The following is a 14104-nucleotide window of genomic DNA, read 5'->3' on the forward strand; positions in this document are numbered from 1 at the left end:
TGCCAATCACTGTACATTTTAGAAAGGTGGTCCTGGCTGGAACTGTACACAGTTCAAATATATGTAATTGATTGTTGGTAAGTGTATTTTTTAAGTAGCCACACTGGCACAAGTATGTTTACTTTTCCTCCTACTTAACTCACTAGCTCAGCTTTGTAAGAAGGGCTTCTCTGCTTGTGTGTTGTTTTTGTTTGGTGTGAGGAGAGCAGAAACATCAGATCTTTATTCAATCTACTACAGTCATCTCTTACAGTGCCCTATCCCTATTAATACCAGGAGTGTTGTGATCTTCCTGCACACAGTGCCCTAACCCTGATACCAGTCTGAGACAGCTCCCTCCCTGCATTACTAGTGAGAGGCTGGCTTCACAGACAGGGGGGAGCTGCCGGACTCTCACTCCTGACTTCCCCCATGTCCCAGCTAGTGAATGGTGTGTGGGTGGGGGGGGGGGGGGAGGATGGTGAAGTCTGAGACAGCTCCCTCCCTGCATTACTAGTGAGAGGCTGGCTTCACAGACAGGGGGAGCTGCCTGACCCTCACTCCTGACTTCCCCCATGTCCCAGCTAGTGAATGGTGTGTGGGTGAGGGGGGGGGGGGAGGAGGATGGTGAAGTCTGAGACAGCTCCCTCCCTGCATTACTAGTGAGAGGCTGGCTTCAAAGACAGGGGGGAGCTGCCTGACCCTCACTCCTGACTTCCCCCATGTCCCAGCTAGTGAATGGTGTGTGGGTGAGGGGGGGGGGAGGATGGTGAAGTCTGAGACAGCTCCCTCCCTGTATTACTAGTGAGAGGCTGGCTTCACTGACAGGGGGGAGCTGCCTGACCCTCACTCCTGACTTCCCCCATGTCCCAGCTAGTGAATGGTGTGTGGGTGAGGGGGGGGGAGGATGGTGAAGTCTGAGAGAGCTCCCTCCCTGCATTACTAGTGAGAGGCTGGCTTCACAGACAGGGGGGAGCTGCCTGACCCTCACTCCTGACTTCCCCCATGTCCCAGCTAGTGAATGGTGTGTGGGTGAGGGGGGGGGGGGAGGATGATGAAGTCTGAGACAGCTCCCTCCCTGCATTACTAGTGAGAGGCTGGCTTCACAGACAGGGGGGAGCTGCCTGACCCTCACTCAAGCAGAGAAGCCCTTCTTACAAAGCTGAGCTAGTGAGTTAAGTAGGAGGAAAAGTAAACATACTTGTGCCATTGTGGCTACTTAAAAAATACACTTACCAACAATCAATTACATATATTTGAACTGTGTACAGTTCCAGCCAGGACCACCTTTCTAAAATGCACAGTGATTGGCAAATTCAACATGCACGTGTCTGCTAACAAAAATAATAAACAAAGAAGTTCTAGTCACGTGAGTGCTGATCATCACATGTCAAGCTTCCAACTGTTTCCATTTCACATCCCCCCAACCATTACCTCAGTGGTAACCTTGGTAACATCAATAGATAAGAGCACAGCCAGCCAATAGGAATACATATTCATTCCTAAGTGACCTTTACTGACCTGGGAAGTGTGAACACTTTGTTTCATTTTCTGTTGGTGTTCATGAGTTTCCAGTTCCATTTCCCATCCCCCCAACCATCCTCTCAGTGGTAACCTTGGTAACATCAATAGATAAGAGGGCTGCCAGCCAATAGGAACACATATTCATTCCTAACTGACCTTCAGTGACCTGGAAAGTGTCTATTTGTATCATTTTGAGTTAGTGCGCACTAACGAGGAGTTAGTGCGCACTAACTCGAGTTAGTGCGCACTAATCGGAAAAAAACGATTTTTAACGATTTTTCAACGAAATAATCGTGCCAAACACGATTTTCTTCTCCTGCCACACAATTTCTATCGTTAAGACGATATGGAAAACGATTCACATCTCTACCAAATAGACTGGTAAATTGCATCAACAACAGTGACATGATGACCCTAAGACACCTGTAGGAATTAGTCCAGGTCACCTTTAAAGAAGCTGTGAGCTGTGTAAACTAAACAAAATGGAGTATGAGCAAGACAAGAAATATTTACATTACCTGAATGCAATCCTCTTTGAAGTTGCTGAAAAAAAAGCAGAATATAAATCAAATAAAAAATCAAAATAATAATGCTGCAAACTGTTAGGACAAAGAAACTGTTCAATAAACAGTATTGAGACTAAGAATTGTTTAATAAACAGGACATTGTCATCACTGTTGCGTCGGAGGTGGACCCTTGGGCTGAGGTAGGATTGATGGAACCCGTAGGTCCCTACCTTCGGGTCCCCACCGTCAGCAGGTAGAGTGGGCTGAAGGTAGAGGCCGCAGGAGCTTCACCTATACCAGCCCTCATTGCCCACGGGTTCAGCCTTTGGGTGCTGGGGCCAGCAGGACTTAGGTGGGCCTTGAGATTGGTTTGTGAAGAAAGGTGGTTCAGCCTAGAGACAGCAGTCGATAGGTGGCGTAGTCTTACCCTGGACTGGGTTTGGTACAGGAACTCAGGTGCCAAAGGAATGGAGAGTAACTGGAGGTGCTCAAGCAAAGAAAGGCCAGAGCCTTGTAAGTCCACGTCCAGGGAATAGGCTAGAGGAGGCATCACTGACAGGCTTGGATCAGGGCTAGTGGCATAAGAACATAAGAACATAAGAAAATGCCATACTGGGTCAGACCAAGGGTCCATCAAGCCCAGCATCCTGTTTCCAACAGTGGCCAATCCAGGCCATAAGAACCTGGCAAGTACCCAAAAACTAAGTCTATTCCATGTTACCATTGCTAATGGCAGTGGCTATTCTCTAAGTGAACTTAATAGCAGGTAACGGACTTCTCCTCCAAGAACTTATCCAATCCTTTTTTAAACACCGCTATACTAACTGCACTATCCACATCCTCTGGCAACAAATTCCAGAGTTTAATTGTGCGTTGAGTGAAATAGAACTTTCTCCGATTAGTTTTAAATGTGCCACATGCTAACTTCATGGAGTGCCCCCTAGTCTTTCACCGAAGTCAGGCTAACTGGTCTGTAATTTCCCAGATCACCCCTGGAGCCCTTTTTAAATATTGGGGTTACATTAGCTATCCTCCAGTCTTCAGGTACAATGGATGATTTTAATGATAGGTTACAAATTTTTACTAATAGGTCTGAAATTTCATTTTTTAGTTCCTTTGGAACTCTGGGTTGTATACCATCCAGTCCAGGTGATTTTCTACTCTTCAGTTTGTCAATCAGGCCTACCACATCTTCTAGGTTCACCGTGATTTAATTCAGTCCATCTGAATCATTACCCATGAAAACCTTCTCCAGTACAGGGTCCTCCCCAATGTCCTCTTCAGTAAACACAGAAGCAAAGAAATCATTTAATCTTTCCGCGATTGCCTTATCTTCCCTAATTGCCCCTTTAACCCCTCAATCATCTAACGGTCCAACTGACTCCCTTACAGGCTTTCTGCTTTGGGTATATTTAAAACGTTTTTATTGTGAGTTTTTGTCTCTATGGCCAGCTTCTTTTCAATATTCTCTCTTAGCCTGTCTTATCAATGTCTTACATTTAACTTGCCAATGCTTATGCATTATCCTATTTTCTTCAGTTGGATCCTTCTTCCAATTTTTGAATGAAGATCTTTTGGCTAAAATAGCTTCTTTTACCTTCCCTTTTAACCATGCTGGCAATGTTTTTGCCTTCTTTCCACCTTTCTTAATGTGTGGAATACATCTGGACTGTGCTTCTAGAATAGTATTTTTTAACAATGACCATGCCTCTTGCACACTTTTTACCTTTGCAGCTGCTCCTTTCAGTTTTTTTCTAACTATTTTTCTCATTTTATCAAAGTTTCCCTTTTGAAAGTTTAGCACGAGAGCCATGGATTTGCTTACTTACCCCCTTCTAGTCATTAATTCAAATTTGATCATATTATGATCACTATTGCCTAGCGGCCCCACCACCGTTACCTCTCTCACCAAATCCTGTGCTCCACTGAGAATTAGATCTAAAATTGTTCCCTCTCTTGTCGGTTCCTCATCCAATTGCTCCATAAAAATGTCATTTATTCCATCCAGGAACTTTACATCTCTAGCATGTCCTGATGATACATTTACCCAGTCAGTATTGGGGTAATTGAAATCTCCCATTATTACCACACTACAAATTTGGTTAGCTTCCCTAATTTCTCTTAGCATTTCACTGTCCGTCTTTTTCATGTAAATCAAGCTGTATCATATATGCTGAAATTTGCCCATGTTCTTACATTTATATTAGGCAAACTAATAGAGTCATTCATTAAACTGCTTATTAGATTGTGCATCAAACTAGGAAGAGAGAATATGTACACATGTACTCTTCTTTCACCATTCATCACTCCAAATCACAGCAAATATTCACTGATTGTAACTGTGTTGTTCGTATGTATGACTGTATATGTAAAATTGGTCCCCCAAACCCACCCCTCCCCACAAACCTCACCCCAAGTTACTAATGCCCCCTCTTACTGTGGAATAAATAGTTAACTAATTTATGAGCTTCTAAAGAGGTGTTGTCTCTCTCTCTCCTCAAAATGTGATAAAAGCCTGTCCAGGCACTTCTCAGGTTGCAATGTGAAAATATCACAGATGTGGTAAAATAGCTATGTGGTACCTGGAAAATTACCCTTACCACACCTATCTTTTTATTGTGGGTGGTGTTTTTGCTACATTTATAGCAAAATACTGAATCTATGTCTAAGAAAGAGATCAGAGAATTATTGAACGAAAGAGTAGTATTTGGACATTAAAGGAGAATGCCCTGCTTGTAGCCCATAGGAGTTTAGTGTCACATATGGATGAGAATGCAAAATTCTTTGTTATCAAACAATTAGATGGTACTCATGGATGGGATGACTCCTGCAAATTACGACAATGTGAACAATGTTTTTATTTATAATTGGCAAACATTGATACTGTTTGGTCTCAATAGTGAAATTTAGTGGCCTGCATTTATGTAATTGATAGACTTTTGTCCCTGGTTGGGTCAGCAAAAACACATAAAACAAATGCACGGGATAAGTATAAGTTATACCATTAACGTATGTGGCGTTCTGTGAGAAAATACACGAAGCAGCGGATTACCTGATCTGTCCATGAATAAGTTGTAAGTAACATTTAAAGATGAAATTTGGTGTGTATATCATGTATATTTAAACTTTGAATCTCGATATGTTTTTTGGTGCATTTGTTTCAAAGATGAGATGTTTTAAGAGAGTTGATGAGTTCATTTTGTGAAGCTATGAAGTGCTTTGTGAAGCCATAATAGTGGTTCCATTTTACATCTTTGAACAGGATATTTGTTTTTTGAGATATATGTTTTAGGGATGTGAATCGTTTTTCAACGATTAAAATTATTGTCCGATAATTTTAAAATCGTCTTAAATCGTTAAAGAACACAATACAATAGGAATTCTAACGATTTATCGTTAAAAATCATTAAAACGAGTTAGTGCTCACTAACCGGGAGTTAGTGCACACTAACCGGGAGTTAGTGCGCACTAACCGAAAATGATACAAATTGACACTTTTCAGGTCAGTTAAGGTCAGTTTAGGAATGAATATGTATTCCTATTGGCTGGCTGCCCTCTTATTTATTGATGTTACCAAGGTTCCCACTGAGGTGATGGTTGGGGGGATGGGAAATGGAAACGGTTGGTAGCTTGACAAAAAAAGTAATGTGATCAGTCAATGTGACTACTAGAACTTGTGCCCTATCCCTGATACCGGGAGTGTTGTGATCTTCCTGCACGCAGTGCCCTATCCCTGATACCAGGGGTGTTGTGATCTTCCTGCACACAGTGCCCTAATCCTAATACCGGGAGTGTTGTGATCTTCCTGCACGCAGTGCCCTAACCCTAATACCGGGAGTGTTGTGATCTTCCTGCACGCAGTGCCCTAACCCTGATACCGGGGGTGTTGTGATCTTCCTGCATGCAGTGCCCTATCCCTAATACCGGGAGTGTTGTGATCTTCCTGCAAACAGTGCCCTAACCCTAATACAGGGAGTGTTGTGATCTTCCTGCACGCAGTGCCCTAACCCTGATACCGGGGGTGTTGTGATCTTCCTGCACACAGTGCCCTAACCCTGATACCGGGAGTGTTGTGATCTTCCTGAACACAGTGCCCTAACCCTGATACCGGGGGTGTTGTGATCTTCCTGCACTGAGCAGGGATACAGCACTGTGTGCCGTATCCCTCCCGTTAGTGCGCACTAACATATCCCTCCCGTTAGTGCGCACTAATCGGAAAAACCGATTTTTTAGCTAAAAAAATGTACCAAACACGATTTTCTTCTCTTGCCAGACGATTTTGATCGTTAAGACGATCGGGCACACGATTCACATCTCTAATATGTTTAGGATATCATTGTCACTTAATGATTTTTTGTGATAAATGATATGGTTGATTAAATATTATTTGTGATTATAGGGAAACTGTCAGGTGAAACAAGGGTCTCTTGTCAAGGAATTATTTTTTGAAACATCAACAAGATTGGAACTTCTTGAAACATTAACATGTACCATTGATTTTAACATCTCGCCCAGTTCAGAATGAAATGATACCTGTGAATGAGGGAGCAAAATGTTTCATAAACTCCAGCTTAGAGCCACATCATATACAAATCACATCGTTAATGTAGTGTACCCATAAACATAAATATATCTTTTGTTTGTGATTCTACACATTTCATACAATGTTTGAAATCTATATGTATTCCTGTTCTGGAATGTTGGTTAGCAAGTATGGAAATTCATTCTCTTCTGTTATGCTCGGGCTTGTGGACCCTTGGCCGATGGGAGGATGGTATAACTATCGGAGGGTCCGTAGGTTCTCTTGTCGGGTGGCGAGGCAGAGCAGGAGACAGGACCAGCTGACCCCTGGCACTGGAGACTGAGGTGAGCACAAAGAGACGGGATGAGACGCTGTGTCTTCACCACTGGAAGTCTGTGGTCACCCCAGGAGGAGCCTGTAGGGACCCAGACCGCTGGGACTTAGGTGGACCTTTGAGAGGTCAGGTGATGGTGCAAGGGCTGGCTGGAGCTTCACCCTGGAAGCCTGCGGTCCCCCCAGGAGGAGCCCGTAGGGACCCGGGCTGCTGGGACTTAGGTAGGCCCTTGGAGACGGTAGTCTTGAAGGAGTCCTAGGTCAGGTGCCAGAGGGTCGTCACTCACCAGTCCAAAGTCATACGCCAGAGAATCACCACTTGCCAATCCGAAGTCAGGAACCAGAGAATCACCGAAGGCCAATCTGAAGTCAGGAACCAGAGAATCACCGAAGGCCAATCCGAAGTCAGGAACCGGGAATGTCAAGATTGGAACAGGAACAAGATCCAAGGCTTGAAGACTCACCGAAGCAAGCAGACTAGACAGCGCTAGTGGACGTTGCCAAGTCGCTGGATGAGCAGAGGAAGCTGCCTTTTATATGTCCTCTGTTCTGCCTGATAGAGAACAGGTGAAGACATTTAAAGGGATTAGGTCCCTTTAAATCAGTGGAGGAGGCGCAGCCTCGTGCCTAAGGATGGCGGCGGCCATCTTGAATCTCCCCCGCGGAGGGGAGACGCCGCTAGACGCTGCGAGGGGGGAAACAGGACGGCTTCCCCTGCAGTGAGCAGGATCAGAGGCCATGCGGGCATGGCAGCCCGAATCGGAGCCCTCCCCCCGGGGCTCCCGCGGCGAGAGAGCGCCGTGAATCAGGTTGGGGGTCACGGTCTTGGAGTGCCATGGCCACGGGATACAACATCTTCATTCCAATATACCACAACAAGAAGCACTTAAAGTGGTTGAACATACTTTGAATAATCGGGGAACTTCCAGTTCATGTTCCAACTTAATTTCTGGTAAAATTGTCCACTATTGCTCGAACTGAGAATTTTTTTGAATTTCATGGAGACAAATATAAACAAATTAATAGCACTCTGATGGGGGATATGATGGCCCCAGATTTAGCATGCCTATATATTTACCATTTTGAAGATTTTTTGTCTATTCTTCTGTTTTTTGGAACAATACATTGTTATGGGTATGCTACATTGCCAATGTGTTTTAAGATCATAAGAAGATAAGAAATTTCCATACTGGGTCAGACCAAGGGTCCATCAAGTCCAACATCCTTTTTCCAATAGTGGTCAAACCAGGCTACAAGTATTTCGCAAGTACCTAAACACTAAGCAGATCCCATGCTACTGATGCTAGTAATAGCAGAGGCTAGTCCCTAAGTCAACATAATTAATAACATTTAATGGACTTCTCCTCCAAGAACTTATCCAAAACGTTTTTAAACTCATCTACACCAATTGAACTAACCACATACTCTGGCATCAAATTCCAGAGCTTAATTGTGCATTCTCTGATTAGTTTTAAATGTGCCACTTGCCAACTTCATGGAGTGCCCCCTAGTCCTACTATTATCCGAAAGAGTAAATAACCAATTCACATCTACATATTCTAGACCTCTCATAAGAACATAAGAACATGCCATACTGGGTCAGACCAAGAGTCCATCAAGCCCAGCATCCTGTTTCCAACAGTGGCCCAGTCCATAAGAACCTGGCAAGTACCCAAAAACTAAGTCTATTCCATTATACCGTTGCTAGTAATAGCAGTGGCTATTTTCTAAGTCAACTTAATTAATAGCGGGTAATGGACTTCTCCTCCAAGAACTTATCCATTCCTTTTTTAAACACAACTATACTAACTACACTAACCACATTCTCTGGTAACAAATTCCAGACTTTAATTATGTGTTGAGTAAAAAAGAACTTTCTCCGATTAATTTAAATGTGTCACACGCTAACTTCATGGAGTGCACCCTAGTCGTTCTATTATCCGAAAGAATAAATAACTGATTCACATCTACACGTTCTAGACCTCTCATGATTTTAAACACCTCTATCATATCCCCCCTCAGCCACCTCTTCTCCAAGCTGAAAAGTCCTAACCTCTTTAGTCTTTCCTCATAGGGTAGCTATTCCATTCCCCTTATCGTTTTGGTAGCCCTTCTCTGTACCTCCTCGATAGCAATTATATCATTTTTTAGATGCGGCGACCAGAATTGTACATAGTATTCAAGTTGCGGTCTCACCATGGAGCGATACAGAGGCATTATGACATTTTCCTTTTTATTCACCATTCCCTTTCTAATAATTCCCAACATTCTGTTTGCTTTTTTGACTGCCGCAGCACACTGAACCGACGATTTCAATGTGTTATCCACTATGATGCCTAAATCTCTTTCTTGGGTTGTAGCACCTAATATGGAACCTAACATTGTGTAACTATAGCATGGGTTATTTTTCCCTATATGCATCACCTTGCACTTATCCACATTAAATTTCATCTGCCATTTGGATGCCCAATTTTCCAGTCTCACAAGGTCTTCCTGCAATTTATCACAATCTGCTTGTGATTTAACTACTCTGAACTATTTTGTATCATCTGCAAATTTGATTACCTCACTTGTTGTTAGGGATGTGAATCGTTTTCCATATCGTCTTAAAGATAGAAATCGTGTGGCAGGGCGAGAAAATCGTCTTAGGCACGATTTTTTAGTTAAAAAATTGTTAAAAATCGTTTTTTCCGATTAGTGCGCACTAACTGGGAGTTAGTGCGCACTAACTGAAAATGATACAATTTGACACTTTTCAGGTCAGTTAAGGTCAGTTTAGGAATGAATATGTATTCCTATTGGCTGCCCTCTTATTTATTCATGTTACCAAGTTTCCTACTGACAGTATATGGGGGATGGGAAATGGAAACAGTTGGTAGCTTGACAAAACGAGTAATGTGATCAGTCAATGTGACTAGAACTTGTGCCCTAACCCTGATACCAGGGGTATTGTGATCTTCCTGCACACAGTGCCCTATCCCTATTAATACCAGGAGTGTTGTGATCTTCCTGCACACAGTGCCCTATCCCTAATACCAGGGGTGTTGTGATCTTCCTGCACACAGTGCCCTATTCCTGATACTGGGGGTGTTGTGATCTTCCTGCACACAGTGCCCTATTCCTGATACCGGGGGTGTTGTGATCTTCTTGCACACATCCCGGTATCAGGGATAGGGCACTGCATGCAGGAAGATCACAACACTCCTGGTATTAATAGGGATAGGGCACTGCATGCAGGAAGATCACAACACTCCTGGTATTAATAGGGATAGGGCACTGCATGCAGGAAGATCACAACACCCCTGGTATCAGGGATAGGGCACTGTGTGCAGGAAGATCACAATACCCCTGAGGAGTGAGGGTCAGGCAGCTCCCCCCTGTCTGTGAAGCCAGCCTCTCACTAGTAATGCAGGGAGGGAGCTGTCTCAGACTTCACCATCCTCCCCCCCCCCCCCCCCTCACCCACACACCATTCACTAGCTGGGACATGGGGGAAGTCAGGAGTGAGGGTCAGGCAGCTCCCCCCTGTCTGTGAAGCCAGCCTCTCACTAGTAATGCAGGGAGGGAGCTGTCTCAGACTTCACCATCCTCCCCCCCCCCCTCACCCACACACCATTCACTAGCTGGGACATGGGGGAAGTCAGGAGTGAGGGTCAGGCAGCTCCCCCCTGTCTGTGAAGCCAGCCTCTCACTGGTAATGCAGGGAGGGAGCTGTCTCAGACTTCACCATCCTCCCCCCCCCCCTCACCCACACACCATTCACTAGCTGGGACATGGGGGAAGTCAGGAGTGAGGGTCAGGCAGCTCCCCCCTGTCTGTGAAGCCAGCCTCTCACTAGTAATGCAGGGAGGGAGCTGTCTCAGACTGGTATCAGGGTTAGGGCACTGTGTGCAGGAAGATCACAACACTCCTGGTATTAATAGGGATAGGGCACTGTAAGAGATGACTGTAGTAGATTGAATAAAGATCTGATGTTTCTGCTCTCCTCACACCAAACAAAAACAACACACAAGCAGAGAAGCCCTTCTTACAAAGCTGAGCTAGTGAGTTAAGTAGGAGGAAAAGTAAACATACTTGTGCCAGTGTGGCTACTTAAAAAATACACTTACCAACAATCAATTACATATATTTGAACTGTGTACAGTTCCAGCCAGGACCACCTTTCTAAAATGCACAGTGATTGGCAAATTCAACATGCACTAGCATTTCAGGTGCCTGCTAACAAAAATAATAAACAAACAAGTTCTAGTCACGTGAGTGCTGATCATTACATTACTTTTTTTGTCAAGCTTCTAACTGTTTCCATTTCACATCCCCCCAACCATTACCTCAGTATTAGCCTTGGTAACATCAATAGATAAGAGCACAGCCAGCCAATAGGAATACATACATACATATTTATTCCTAAGTGACCTTTACTGACCTGGGAAGTGTGAACACTTTGTTTCATTTTCTGTTGGTGTTCGTTAGTTTCCAGTTCCATTTCCCATCCCCCCAACCATCACCTCAGTGGTAACCTTGGTAACATTAATAGATAAGAGGGCAGCCAGCCAATAGGAACACATATTCATTCCGAACTGACCTTCAGTGACCTGGAAAGTGTTTATTTGTATCATTTTCAGTTAGTGCGCACTAACACGATTTAACGATTTTTAACGATAAATCGTTAGAATTTCTATTGTATCGTGTTCTATAACGATTTAAGACGATATAAACATTATCGGACGATAATTTTAATCGTTGAAAAACGATTCACATCCCTACTTGTCGTATTTCTTTCCAGATCATTTATAAATATATTGAAAAGTAAGGGTCCCAATACAGATCCCTGAGGCAATCCACTTCCCACTCCCTTCCACTGAGAAAATTGTCCATTTAATCCTACTCTCTGTTTCCTGTCTTTTAGCCAGTTTGCAATTCACGAAAGGACATTACCATCTATCCTATGACTATTTACTTTTGCAAGAAGCCTCTCATGAGGAACTTTGTCAAACACCTTCTGAAAATCCAAGTACACTACATCTACCGATTCACCTTTATGCACATGTTTATTAACTCCTTCAAAAAAGTGAAGCAGATTTGTGAGGCAAGACTTGCCTTGGGTAAAGCCATGCTGACTTTGTTCCATTAAACCACGCCTTTCTATATGTTCTGTGATTTTGATGTTTAGAACACTTTCCACTACTTTTTCTGGCTCTGAAGTCAGGCTAACTGGTCTGTAATTTCCCAGATCATCCCTGGAGCCCTTTTTAAATATTGGGGTTACATTTGCTATCCTCCAGTCTTCAGGTACAATGGATGATTTTAATGATAGGTTACACATTTTTACTAATAGGTCTGAAATTTCATTTTTTTAGTTCCTTCAGAACTCTGAGGTGTGTACCATCCGGTCCAGGTGATTTACTACTCTTCAGTTTGTCAATCGGGTCTACCACATCTTCTAGGTTCACCGTGATTTGATTCAGTCCATCTGAATCATTACCCATGAAAACCTTCTCCAGTACGGGTATCTCTCCAACATCCTCTTGAGTCAACACCGAAGCAAAGAAATCACTTAATCTTTCCACAATGGTCTTTAGAGATGTGAATCGTGTCCTCGATCGTCTTAACGATCGATTTCGGCTGGGAGGGGGAGGGAATCGTATTGTTGCCGTTTGGGTGTGTAAACTATCGTGAAAAATCGTTAAAATCGTGAGCCGGCACACTAAACCCCCCTAAAACCCACCCCGACCCTTTAAATTAAATCCCCCACCCTCCCGAACCCCCCCCCCCCCAAATGCTTTAAATTACCTGGGGATCCGGCGGTGGTCCAGAACAGCAGCGGTCCGGAACGGCCCCCTCAATAGAATCGTGTTGTCTTCAGCCGGCGCCATTTTTCAAAATGGCCGCCGCAAAATGGCGGCGGCCATAGACAAAAACGATTCGACGGAGGAGGTCGTTCCGGACCCCCGCTGGACTTTTGGCAAGTCTTGTGGGGGTCAGGAGGCCCCCCCAAGCTGGCCAAAAGTTTCCTGGGAGTCCAGCGGGGTTCCGGGGGCGATTTCTCGCCGCGAATCGTTTTCGTACGGAAAATGGCGCCGGCAGGAGATCGACTGCAGGAGGTCGTTCAGCGGCGGTCCGGAACCCCCGCTGAACGACCTCCTGCAGTCGATCTCCTGCCGGCACCATTTTCCGTACGAAAACGATTTGCGGCGAGAAATCGCCCCCGGAACCCCGCTGGACTCCCAGGAAACTTTTGGCCAGCTTGGGGGGGCCTCCTGACCCCCACAAGACTTGCCAAAAGTCCAGCGGGGGTCCGGAATGACCTCCTCCGTCGAATCGTTTTTGTTTATGGCCGCCGCCATTTTGCGGTGGCCATTTTGAAAAATGGCGCCGGCTGAAGACAACACGATTCTATTGAGCGGGCCGTTCCGGACCGCCACCGTTCTGGACCACCGCCACCGGTCCGGAACCCCCGCTGAACGACCTCCTGCAGTCGATCTCCTGCCGGCACCATTTTCCGTACGAAAACGATTCGCGGCGAGAAATCGCCCCCGGAACCCCGCTGGACTCCCAGGAAACTTTTGGCCAGCTTGGGGGGGCCTCCTGACCCCCACAAGACTTGCCAAAAGTCCAGCGGGGGTCCGGAATGACCTCCTCCGTCGAATCGTTTTTGTCTATGGCCGCCGCCATTTTGCGGTGGCCATTTTGAAAAATGGCGCCGGCTGAAGACAACACGATTCTATTGAGCGGGCCGTTCCGGACCGCCACCGTTCTGGACCACCGCCGGATCCCCCGGTAATTTAAAGCATTGGGGGGGGGGTTCGGGAGGGTGGGGGATTTAATTTAAAGGGTCGGGGGTGGGTTTTAGGGGGTTTTAGTGTGCCGGTTTTCCTGCCCTCCCCCTTCCCCCGATTTACGATTTTTTAACGATAAATCGGGGGAATTGGTATTGTATCATGGCCCTAATGATTTTTTGACGATTTAAAATATATCGGACGATATTTTAAATCGTCAAAAAACGATTCACATCCCTAATGGTCTTATCTTCTCTAAGTGCCCGTTTAACCCCTCGATCATCTAACGGTCCAACTGACTCCCTCGCAGGCTTTCTGCTTCAAATATATTTTTAAAAGTTTTTACTGTGAGTTTTTGCCTCTTCGACCAACTTCTTTTCAAATTCTCTCTTAGCCTGTCTTATCAATGTCTTACATTTAACTTGCCAACGTTTATGCATTATCCTATTTTCTTCTGTTGGATC

This window comes from Rhinatrema bivittatum, chromosome 1, assembly GCF_901001135.1.
Source record: "Rhinatrema bivittatum chromosome 1, aRhiBiv1.1, whole genome shotgun sequence".
Taxonomy (NCBI): Eukaryota; Metazoa; Chordata; class Amphibia; order Gymnophiona; family Rhinatrematidae; genus Rhinatrema; species Rhinatrema bivittatum.